The sequence below is a fragment of the Diuraphis noxia genome, unplaced genomic scaffold, assembly GCF_037042655.1.
Source record: "Diuraphis noxia isolate RWA-SAM2 unplaced genomic scaffold, SU_Dnox_SAM2 contig0005, whole genome shotgun sequence".
In the NCBI taxonomy this organism is placed as follows: Eukaryota; Metazoa; Arthropoda; class Insecta; order Hemiptera; family Aphididae; genus Diuraphis; species Diuraphis noxia.
Genome location: NW_028301715.1, coordinates 4,682,095 through 4,695,664, shown reverse-complemented (window position 1 = coordinate 4,695,664; position 13,570 = coordinate 4,682,095).

Sequence of the window (13,570 nt, the reverse complement as noted above, 5' to 3'; positions counted from 1 at the left end):
ATACCCACTTGCCTCACTAACGAGTATTATGGGTCAACGGTTGTTATTGAATTATAATTATTATTGTTTTATTCGGTTTCGACGTACACAATATTATTATGCACATAATAATAATAATTTATTTTAATATACGTCACGTATAGGTCGTGCAGTAGCCGTTCGCGTTCATTGGTCGCACGCCACTCTTGCTTTTGTTATTTCTGCGTTGCGATGCAAACGGTTTTTACCGCACGTGATTATTTTTTTATTTACAAACGCATAGAACCATCAAAGGTCACGGAATATTAATGTCTCCGAAGTGTAAACATTGCGTATGCTCATTCCTGCAACTGCTGCACGTCTACAATACATGCACAATAATTAGTAATATTATAGGTCTGACGGAATGATATTAAAAAAAAAAAAATAATAAAAAAACGGAAAACTTGTCTGAATTTTGTCAGTGAGATTCGTTAAATATCACTAAATTCATTGATGATTATTTAAAAAAAAATATGTTAATAGTACCATAATAATTAATATTTTGTCCCGAATACGATGTTATTTTTATCCGTCTAAATTCAAGACGTGCTCTTTAATATGTGTAATTCTTATAATTTTTAAACGAAAACGAAAAGTTTAAATTTTTCAACATTATGTTAATAGATAATAATATAATATATTATTATACAAGAGCGTATATAATTTATAATTTATATACATTTTAGTCGTGGGTTAGGTATGTATGGTTAAGTAGGTACAGTATTATTATACAGAGTGATTTACCAAGAATGCTCACACCCCCTTTTTTTTCAATAATTCAGTTATCCAAAATCTAATTTTTAAAATTTTTAAACATACTCTGCTGCAAAGGGCCTGTTTTTAAATTCTTGAAATTTTTTATACTATATAAAGAGTGTTATGTGGAGATACAAACTTTTGTTTTCAACTGTAAATTATTTAGTGTTGGATAATTTTTCTGAACATTTTGACGTGTAGTCAAATTACTTCAAAAACTACTCTTATTACAGAATAAGAGTAGTTTTTGAATTATTTTAGGTACTTATATACTAAGAATAATAGGTTCACGATAATGGTTTTGTAAGATTAGGGGCTATGGTGATTTGAAAATTTAAGTGATTAATATTATTCTGTCAACATCAATTATTGACAAAAATGGCAAAAGTATAATAAATACAAGATTCAATGTTACAATACAATTTTTAAGGACTATTATTTTTAGTAATAGCATTTTAATAAAAGAGAAACTTCTTGTTCAGATTTTGAATTAGGTACATTCAAATTTTATAAAAATTATTCACTAAATAATTTGCAATAAAAAAGTGCGATTGCCATGAGTCATTTGAAAAAACAGAAGTTTGGATCACCACAGTCCAAAAGACACTCCTTAAGTACTTCACAAAAATTTAAAATACAAATAGAGAAGTCGGAAAATCTCAAGAAATTCAAATATTGCTTACTTTTAGTATAATATTCAAAAAATTCAAAAATCAAAAACTTGAATAAAATTCATTACCTACTAAGGAAACAAATCAGGATGAGCATCATGTTTTGTTGAATCACTCTGTATATTATTATTTATAATAATATGTCTATTGCTAAACCCAACTGCACGATGTGTGTGAAATATTTTTTATCTTTGCAACACATTATGTTATTCATATTATTGTGACTATATACATATACATAATATGGTAGTAAGTAAACAACTGCAGAATAATACTGACGGGTCGTCCTCATGATATTGAAGTAATAGCTGGTTTATAGTATCAATCGGTTTAATAGCTGACTATAGTAACATTTTAAACGTCGCCGATTACGTGTTTATAACCGCTACTTTAGTACCATAACATTTATAATGTATTTTTTTTTACCATGTTTTGTCGTTTATTTATGATCATAATGTAAACATGGTATTTTTTGATAAGATATTTCGATCATTTTCTAGTATTCAATTGCGATATATATTATGTAGGAAAATTCTATGGTTTCAATAACCTTAACATCTGTCATAATATGTCATGGCACACGTTTACGTGATAAATATAAAATAATAAATATAATTTTATTATTATTATTATTGATCGACCATTTTAAAATTAAATATAAATGCACTGCAGCATTAGGACATTATATCAAACAATATTCAAACGAATAGTTGAGTAACTCAATATCAATAATGAACACCTTATAATTGGTATCTGCATTACCTTGATGATACATAGGTAGATACATCTAAAATATATACATTTTCAGCACTACCTATGATGTATTATTTTAGTCTCATGTAAATTTCAAACGATTTACATAAATCACGATTAGTATTTTTTTTTGCCATTTTATACAGCGTTATTATATTAAAATATCTAATAGAAACTACAATTCTTATCTACCTAATAATGTCATAGTTTGTCTTTGAAACAATAAAAATATATGACAATATAAAAAGCTTAAACAGGTTTAAATTTTTTTTTTATCTCATTTAAATTTTCCAGGATTTATATGAATCCTGATTAGCATTTATTTTCCAATATTTTTCACTTTTTTATTAACGTTATCATATTAAAAGCTGTAAAAATCTATTCTAATTTATCTAAAAAATATCAAAGATTGTCCTTAAAACAAACAAAAAATGTAACATTTTTTATCTATTATTCATTATTTGTTTAGTAAGTTATATACAAATACTAAAATTAGTTGATAATCATACTAAAAATTAATTATCAACGATAACTTAAAATGTTTAATAATAGTATTAATATTTACCACTTTAATTAGTTTAACTATTACAACTATGAGTAATATTATACTATACCTATGTAGTTTTTTATAGTATGTCACTAATTTTCTTTGAAATCTTAAATTACTTATAAATTAACTATAATTTATAAAATGCAATTCTATTTTAGAAACAGATTTCGTAAAAAAAAAAAAAGAAAAATGCAAAAATATGCAAATTTAAATTAATTATAATTTATCAGTTAATTGCGTTCATATCTAATTCAAAATTAGTATGTACAGCAAGCGTTTGATTTAAATTTTAAGCATTTTATATTTATAACTTAATTTTACAATTTTCAAAACTTAGAAATCTGTACGCATGAGAAACTTAGTTATGTTGGTTAGTACTGACGTTAAACAATATTATTAGGTACGTTTCAGCGGTCAGATTTTTCTGAGTTATTTAAATTTAAACGAACTAATAACTTATACGAACGAAAAGTCGATTTATCTTTATAAGTGAATTGCGCTTTCCGAGGTAGTACAAACGATAAAATGCGTCTTATATTCTATTTTACGAGTGGTGATAATTTAATATGACTCGTCATAAAACATGATGTATATTCTTAAAAAATATTATTGATATGATTTTTTGAGCTACACAATTAACATGTAATGCATCGAAATTACGCTATAATTAATGTCGTCATTAAAGAGCGACTTATGCGTTCCTTTATTGTTGTCGATGTCATTCCGCTAAAACTACGTAAAATTACACTTGTAATAATTATGGATTATAATATGGAAGATGGAACACTAGTGTTGATGTTGAATTAATTAACAATGCGTGTTCCGCTCCAAAGTACTAATAAATATTTTAACCAGACGACCTTGTATTGGACTTTTAGGGGGACTGACCTAATGGAGTACCTATACTGATAAACATAGGTTGGAAAAATGTTAGATGATTTAACCATAGGTATCGCAGTGCAATGTATACCTAACCTTTTATAGTACAATTTGCATTTATTTTATTGACAGTGTATAACTGCTTATAATTTTAGCACTAGATTTTGATTAATCGACCTTCTTAATGTATTAACTTAATGGTTCTTTATTACGATTATATTTTTGAACAGGACAGAAAGATTTAACAATATGAGTTTTTTACTTTTTTAGAGCCAGTCATGCCATAAATATCAACCAGGTAATCCCGCGTCATCCCACCACACAGACATTTGAATTTTAAGAAACGTCAACAAATATTTTATAATTATTTGCGATTATCAACCCTCAAATGGTACTTTTAGCAACTATCAAAAGGTGATTGCAAAAAAATAAATATTTTGACAACCAATAACCACACAGCTAATAAAACATAATATATAATTATTTTGATATAATATTCGTTATTTTTAAAATACTATAATATTGATATTAATATAAACAATACTAGCTGTGTACCTAACTGAAATTTGATCTGGAATAAAATGAAGAAAAAAATGAAGAAAAAAATACTTAGAAAAAATCGACGTTCTGTATTCGTGAAAAAATTATCCATATATTTATAAATTATTTCATGGGTTTTGAAAATGTTGTATCTTATTGTTGCTCAGTCTTGTTAAGCGTGCTAATACTTGTATTTAAATACTTTTTGACCAATGTATTTCAAATACTAAAAAAATACTTTTGATTTGTCTTTATATTATAAAATACTATGAATATTTTTTTCATTCCAATTCTATTTTCCAATATTTCATAATGGTTATAACTTCTGAGAATTTATAAATAAGATTTTAGATTCGCCGAAATATAAGTAGATAACAGAATGACTGAACCCTCGTCAGTCCTCACTCACATTTACCCTGGTATACGGGACACAGACAACCACGACTGGTTGGATTGGCTTTTATCTTGAATCTGTAAATAGTCTTTATTTTCAAGTTTAATTTTTCAAATTTATTAAACTAAAAAAAAAGTATTTGTTGAAGTATTTTGAATACTTTTAAACAGTATTTGTAGTTATATTCAAATACTTTTAAAAGGAAGTATTTTAAATACAAATGACACCAAGTATTTAAATATTTAAATACGTATTCTGAATAAATTTGAGAAGTATTCTCAACAAGACTGTTGTCACTGCAGTTTCAGTTGACAATCTTCACGACTTAATTAAAGTTATGTAAAATACCTGAGCAAAAATTGGGATGATAACTTATGAATACTTCACTTGTAAAAGAGTGAAAAGACAAACCAAGTCTTGCCTTCTACAGCATAAGGTTGAAAGCAGCAAATTGTCATCAATTAAATAAGTATTATCAAATTATATGAGATTGCAGGCAGAACAAAATATTGTAAAATTATTAAGTTATGGAATTTGATACCTTTTATGTTAACTTAATTAATAGTATTGCACATCTTATTAGACTGTGAATTTTAACATTATTGCTCAAAATAGCGACGATATTGTGAAACTAATACAAAAATAAAAAACATTTTCGACCACTCTATTATTGGAACTCATCTCGATATAAAATGGCAGATTACTTTTAAACATGGCACTGTATCTCGACCACATCGCCTACACTTTAGGTAACTATTAAGACATCGCGGTATAGCTAAATTATAATGAAACCCAATGATTATCATCGTTGTTGTTGTTTTTGTTGTTATAATATTGTTAGTGTTATTAACCGAGGCTAATATACCTAATAACAGTTAGAACTAATAAGCACGCTTACGTTTTTAAATAGTTGTTTTTTTTTTAATTAATTTTTTTTTTAATTCAAATAACTTATTAGTATCATCCTGAAATAGCAATAATGCGAGATTGTAATTGGCATACCATGTCAGCGATGTATATTGTTGTTTACATTTTATATAGAATCACCGGAGATTAGACCGCCCGTTGATTGACGACCAGTAACAAGCTGCAGTCGTTTGTATAAAACAATCCTTTCAAAGAATATTGTTTTCGTTTGAAGACAACGAGAGTCGCTTGGCACAACATCCTAGCTACAAAATTTATGCAATGTGACAGACGTGATGATTAGACAATATGGCAGGTAAGGACATTGCATGGCGCGCCGCGATAATAAAATAATATAATATAATGTAATATAAAATAATGTATTATGACGTCCATGTGTGTGTGTGTGTGTGTGGCTGCAACGGCCACCAATGATTTGACAAGGACCTTACAATAATAATGCGATTTTTATGCATCATTGCGCGTGTAGTGCTAATGAGTGCTTGAATGTATATTGTTATAAATTAGGAAAAAATATATAATATAATATTATTATTATTATGCATTTTTATCAACTCACCCGCGCAAACACAACTCGAAACGCAATTTAAAGCCAAAACAATTGATTTGATAACAACTGTGTATATGTACCATGGTAATTACATCACAGAATAGATTAAATCAGAAGGGACACTTTCATTGTAAACAAAAACGTGGCGGCTATGTTCCCGTTGGCTACTTTATCAATTTGGTGTTATCAGTTAAAAAACTGGTATCATAATTCATGATCTAATTAAAAACATTTACATTAAGATTATTAAAAATCTTAGCAAAAGCATTTGTTACACGTTTTTTAGTGTGTACTGCTTTTTAACTGCAGTTAAAACATGCAGAACATGTTCTGTTGTGATCTGTCGTCTTTACTTTTTTGAATAATACTGTGCATTAGAAGCATTATATAATAACATACTCTTTTTATCTTTTTACTTCTCAATCTTTATTCTTATTTTTAAACCATAATCTTAATGTACCTCTACTATTCAAACTTGCCTTCAAACAATCGTGATTTATAAATTTCAAAACTGCATTATAGCTTCTAATAAATAAAATATATATTTTATTTAATAAAACGTGTATTTTTTTCAAATATATATTTAATATGAATACCTATTTAATCATATATTTTATTTATACTAATCTTATGCAGTTGCTAATTTTAAAATTAAGAATTTTAAGCAATTAGTAAGTAATTTGAATAAAACTAGAGTTGGATCTATACATTTTTTGAAAAAACATTGTATTTAACATTTTGTTTTTCTGATATGGTTACACTGCTTAGCCAACGGAAAGATGGCCGCCACGTTTTTGAGTATTGGGTATCTTTACCGTGTTAATTTTTATCAGTGTCCAGGCCCTGATTACATGACGTGAAAATCTCTTTATGCGCGGCGCGAAACCAGACGTCACGTTGCTATAATATTATTTTTATGCGTACCTACAAGATTAAAATGGATAATCAACCAACCTTACTTGTGTTATCCTCAGCTACTCCGCTTTTGTTTAACCAACAAAATATATTCATTAAAATAAATTATTTGTTCAATATTATTTGATATTTATTATAAGATATTAAACGTGAACATTTTTAGAAAAGTTTTTTAGACAAATAGTCAGTCAAAATAGTAATAATTATTCTGTAGGCTTTTTCATATAAAATACTATTTGCTATTGACTGAAATATTTCGGCTAAAATACAGCTCCTCAAGTCCTTAAAGGAAATGTTTTGACCTTTCGTTTAATAATTACTGAACAAATAATAACAAGACCTAAATATGATTTGACAACTAATTCAGTATAATAGTAGATAGACTATTTAAAGGATTTAATGTTTATATCATTCATATTAATAGTTTTTTTTCTATTTTAAATAACAACAAAACTTTTGATTTCAATGTACACTGCTGCAAGTTGTACGTCAAATAGAAAATATTGTTTAAATTAACTAGTCATATTATTATGATGCTTCGTTAGTAATTTAATTATGTTAGTCTAACTGCGATAGATAAATTTAGAATATATTATGTATCATATTTCTAATTCCGAATGTTTTAACGATTACAGTTGAGTGGTAGAGTAATTTGCATACCGTCTATAGCGTGTTACACAACACGGCAACATTGAAAATAATATACATTTTAGGTAATTGGACTGATTGGTATAACCTCTGAATCGATTTTCCTAATTTGCTTTAATTGAATAGAATACATTTTTACGGTGCATTGAACTTTCGTTGCATCTAAAGCTATTTGACCACGACTCGCTCGATTGGAAAAAACGATCTCTGGATCAACATTTCATGGTAAATGTCCTGTAAACAAATTTAATTATTTTGATAAACCCGTCGTCGATATAATTTATGTCGTCGATGGTGAAGCTCAACAGTTAACCACCAATAAATATGTATAATACATAGGGTGTTTCACTAGTATTTATATATTTACTGATTCTTTCCATTTTTTCCTTTAGTATTAAATTTATTCAGGTTCTAATTTGTGGATTTGTATAACAATATATTATAGGTACTTATGAACATCATGTTTTCAAATACTCATATTTTCACGTCATTTATATAAGGATTGTTTAAAAAAAAAAAAAATGAGAACCGCGTTTTATACTGTAGTAGTTACTAGTTATGTAGTTATGCTCAGTTTCTGAGTAATATTCAATTTTATATATCTACGATAAAAGGTTTGATTATAGTTTATAATAATTAATAATAGATTCAACCCTTAAATATACCTATAGAAATTTCATTATTTAAAAATTATTGTTGTAATTTACTTAAAGATATTAGTAATGTTTGTTAATATATTCATTATTGTATAAGTACCTTTATAATAAATACTTATAACTGCCCTACTCTGAATATTACATAAATTTTACATTTAATTTAAAGTCATTATCTAGGTTCGTCATTTTTTTTTTCATGGTATACCTAATATTCAATTTATAATAGCTCGGAAATTAATTGTTCAGATTTTAAGCACTATAGGCAATTGAAAATTAGCATTAAAAAATAAAAAAACACGTGTTCTACAATTTAGATCAAAATAATAATAATAATAATATGGCTTGTTTCATATTTTAGAAAAGAATTTTGTATCACCACTTCTTAAATGGTATACAAAATCTAAGTATCTAAAAATATAAATTTAAGTATGTTTTGAAATTTCATAGATAGGAATTTGAAAAGAACAAAAGAGAGTGATCATATGCTTGGTGCATCATCCTCTATGGCTGTACATTCACACCAAATTTATGTCCACGTTGTTTAACTTCATCAAGTTAAACAACGTGTACATAAAGTGTTAAACTACATACATGCAGACTATTATCATGACAGACAAAATAAAAATATGTACCTATTAATTCGTTTCATATTCAACGCTGAATAAGCATTTTTTTTTAAGGATATCTCGGAAGTTCATGTTAATATGTTTAACAGACATGTTTTGTTATTATTATAATTTATAATATTAGACACTAGACACCAGTACAGACGAATACTATTTTGTAATCACTCAAATACTCAATTAATCAAACCAAAACAATGTAGTTATATATGAACATCCAATCATTGACAATGAAATGTAGATAAAAACGTGTTTATGTTAAGTAAAATATTGGTATACCTATATTGCATATTGTTTATACCTACCTACATACTGTAAGACGACTGATCAATCGTTTGAATTAACATAACATAGAATATAGATGATTAAAATTTTTGAAAAAATTTAAAAATTAATTCAAATTCAGGTTCATCTCATAATTCTATGATGAATTACCTATAATTGATACAAATGATAGTGTACTCATAAAGTCTAACATCTAATGTCTTCAATTATTAATGCTTTAATATTGAATATATTGTTTAACCAAAACAATTAAAACGGTATAAGTGTTTTTTTAGAAACGAAGTATCTTTAAGGATCGATCAATCATTTATATCGTACAATTTTCAACGATTATATTATTAATTTATAAACCAAAATAATTCTAAGGTTTAAAATAAAATTAATTTGAATAAAAATATTCAATGGCATTTTAATTTCAATGTAATAAATATTCTCGAATTGTTAACTTACAATATTATGACTCAATTATTTCTTACAATTTTTCGTGACCTTCGTAAGTAACTTTATATTGCTATTATTTTGGAAAACTCGCCTTGAAATAAACTACAGACAAATTACCCATGTTATTCAATCAAACCGTAGAATATTCAGTTGAACTGAGTCCTTATTATATTAATCACAACGTCCAATTCATTAATTTTGAAGTCCAACTGAATGTAAAAATTATCAACAAATTGTATTATTTGTATTATTTTATTTATATTATTTTAAATGGCACGCGAACAACGAGTGATAAAGACTATTATGTTGTCTATGGTGTGCGTCTTTTAAACAGTTAAACCTTCGTATAGCAGGTATATGCCTTAATAATCATAATGCACTAGATGTATATCGTTTTAATATTAATTTGGTATAGAATAGTTATATACCATAAAATAAGCATAGTTTTGGAATAGGAATTTTATTAGTTGTTACCTGCAGATACGGTTTGGCACACTTTTTATAGCCAATTTTATTTTTATATTTTTATACTGAATTATGTATTGTATTAGGTGGTCAGTCGAAAACTATGCGGTAATCACTAACTAGTGAGCATGTATATGAAGGAACCACAAAATGTCTATTAGCCCTAGACATAATTTCTACTCCCTGTCCTCGGATAAATTATCCGCAAATCCCTTTCCACCCTCTACTCTTAAAAAGGATCGGAAGCTGATCGAATCATTATATCACTTCTAGTTAGGTAATTATTATTATTATGAAAATATAATAATATAATTTTAACTCGTAGTTACAATTTATATGGACTCAACATAATATAGGATTATAATTTGCTCTAGGCACCGTAAAACACAGTGTTGGCTCTGACCGTTATAGTATATTATAATTTTAACACTTTCAATTACGCGGGATATATCATATAATTATATGAATTATGTATGTCTGCTAAATACTGAAATAGGGGACATCTCCATATTTATAAGATTATTTTAAATTTAGAGCGGAGTGAAGAATGTATTGGTTTTGTTAAATGATGTTCACTCACTGTGTTATTTTTTAATTTTTGTGCTTGAACATATTTTTTCTGGTAAAAATACTCTGATCATCTTTCTGGTAGCAAATTGAATTAATTTTTTAAGGAGGTCAAAATTGATAAGCTAAAGTATTATTTGAAATAATAAGGGATAAAATACAAACATTTATTAACATTTTAATATATTTATTAAAATAATTGTTTGTAAATCTAAGTATAGGTAGTACAAAAAAATCGAAATATTGAAAAAATATTTTTTGATTTTTTGAGTATATTTAAAAATTTCAAAATCAGAATTTGAATAAGTTTAATATTTAAACAAACAATTGAGATGAGCTTGCCAGGGAAATCACCCTGTATATACATATATCATGCATTTATTTTTGCTACTAATTTTGAAGAAAACACTTACAGTTGTATTTTAGCTTTTAGGTTGAATTATTTTACTCAGACATTCTATTGTTCCATTGACGATAATATTGTGTTTTTACCACTAAATATCGATAACAAGTTGACCATGACAGAAGTTTATTGGCTAATAACCACAACATTGAGATTTTATCGGCTCACCTACTGGTAGTGAAACTGCTTGATGTGATGATCTTCTCCAAGGGCCTACTGTACGAATTCATCAACATAACTTCAAATAATTGGGTTGATGGTTGTATAGGAATTCGTATTCTATTATAGGTGTGTTATAACCATATAAAAACATTTTTTTGTTATAACTTATTATACTTCAATGACAAAATATTTATCAATAGAACAATATAATTACTGTAATCATATTAAACAATTTTATCAAAGCAATTTTGTACAGTTTTATAAAAAAGTTTAAATTAACATCCTGAAATATTTTGTGTTTGATTAACAAATTAATTTATTATACAAATACATATTACGTAACAAAATATTATATTATATTATTGTTAATGTTTGCGATATCTGAAAAAACTATATATCCATTTAAGATATTTAACTAGGGCAGTGTCATGAAAATTCTTAAATTAAATTAAATTTTTACCATTTATTATAATTAAACGAAGTGATCTATGGCATTTAAACACACTTGGAATTATTAAAGTTGAATCGAAAATATGGCGGATGCGAAATGCAAATAACTTTTGATTTTTTAATAAAAATTTATTTACACGAGTTATAACAGTATAGTCTGCATGCAGCAATAATCATAAACGGTTAAGAAGATTCTGAAGAGAAAAATTGAACTACAAGTTTTCGTAAGGTTAAATTATTTAATTTAAATATATAAATTTTCTCTTTAAGGCTGTCGAAAATGACAAAAAATAAAAATTCATTATCTTACCTTAACATAAATTATATGATTAATATGATTATCAATATATTATTTCATGGGCTGTAATAACAATAATTAAACTATTTAAGGGCGGGAAGTGGGGATTTGTCATGATAGAATTTTTCAAATTTTTGATTTTAAATTCTCAAAATAATGTAACTATGCAATTTTTCAATTTCATTCAACCAGATTTCAGAGATTTTATCATTTTACTAAAACAAAAAAAAAACTGGAAAAAAATGTTTTGCTTATGTTAAACGAAAAAAATAATTCACTACTTCCAAAAAAATATTTACCTGGTAGTTTAGTTTTAAAAATATTGGGCGGTAACAACAAATTTAGGTTGCTTATAATATTGGTCATGCGGCTTCTGTGAGTCAATCTCACCAATGGAAATGAAATAACAACAACAGAAGTCATCGTCCGTATAAAGATAAAATCTGTTTTAGAATGTCTAAAGGAACGTGTTATGGTATCATTCTGGAGTAGCAGGTGGTAGATTTCGCAGATGATATTATAAAGGTTATAACCTTTATATCATTTCATCTAAACGATTGATAAATAAAAACGCTCTGCATTATTATAATACGTAATTGTTTTATAAATCTTTTCTTATGGTGGCCCCCTATATTTGTTTTTCACATCATCGTGCTGCTGATAATATATTCATTATTTATTAAGTTGTATATTTTGATTGCAGTTATGAATATGATATATTTTGTTTCCATAACAAACGTATTTTAATTTTGTCCAATCGATAAATATATTATATATAATCAAATTAACAATTCCTTTTACAGAATTGTGTTAACGAAAATATGCCTCCAACGAGCAAGGAGGGTGCAGATGTCAAAATTCTGCAATTTACTTTCCATTAAAAATAAATAAATACATACTAACATACTTATTTTTTCCTCTTATACTACCTATTTATTCCAAAAATTATTATAGACCATATACCTGCAGTTATTTATTAAAAAAATTCTGTTTAGTTTGTACTAGTCGGACTTCGGAAATTAACGGATCATATATTCATATACGCGTCATAATATTTGGCTATATACCTATTATAAACTTATTAATTAATGACCTAATTTAACTGCACCATACTAACAAAAAACTTATGTACGACATGTACGTACGAATGTAAGTTAAATTTAGGTTATAAAACTAAAAATCAAATGTGTAACTCTATTACAAACGTAATAGATATATTTATATAATACAATTTGACTGTTTATATTATTATTATTATTAATGTTTTTTAAATTATTTTACAATATTAATATTTGAAACAATTATTTGTCCGGGAAACGTCAGTGTTATAATATATATATTTCCACAAGTCAAGGCAATCGGACAAAGTGATTATATACACAAAAAAAGAAGTCAAGTGCGCTGTAAAGGTCAATAATTATTATGAATTGTGTGTAGTAAATAGGTGTGTAGAAATGCATATTACGAACTCAGGGAAAGGGTAAAAGGAAGAGAGAGAGAGAGTGAGAAAGAAAGAAGGAGTCGATCTCGACTCATCCCAGTTCTGACCCTCAAAACAAATAATTACGCCAAGACGCCTATATAGGTACAAAATATAATATACAGGTGCCCGGGTG